Source organism: Penaeus monodon, chromosome 33 (assembly GCF_015228065.2).
Source record: "Penaeus monodon isolate SGIC_2016 chromosome 33, NSTDA_Pmon_1, whole genome shotgun sequence".
NCBI classification, from domain to species: Eukaryota; Metazoa; Arthropoda; class Malacostraca; order Decapoda; family Penaeidae; genus Penaeus; species Penaeus monodon.
Window position 1 is genome coordinate 22,179,976 of NC_051418.1, and position 224 is coordinate 22,180,199.

Genomic DNA, 224 nt, shown 5'->3' on the forward strand with positions numbered 1-224 from the left:
AGGCTTTCCCAAATTATTTACCTATGTTCTCTTTTATCAGTCCCTTCCTAACCTATCATACTTAAAAAAAAAAAAAACGCTCAAAACAAACAATAATATGACTAAAAAAAGGACCTTCACTGCTAATGAACCGAACGCTTTTCCTCGTGTCAATAATCAATGAATCGATAGGAATAACCAAACACGTCTAGCCTAACCCCCTAATGCTAATGAACGCGGCCCGA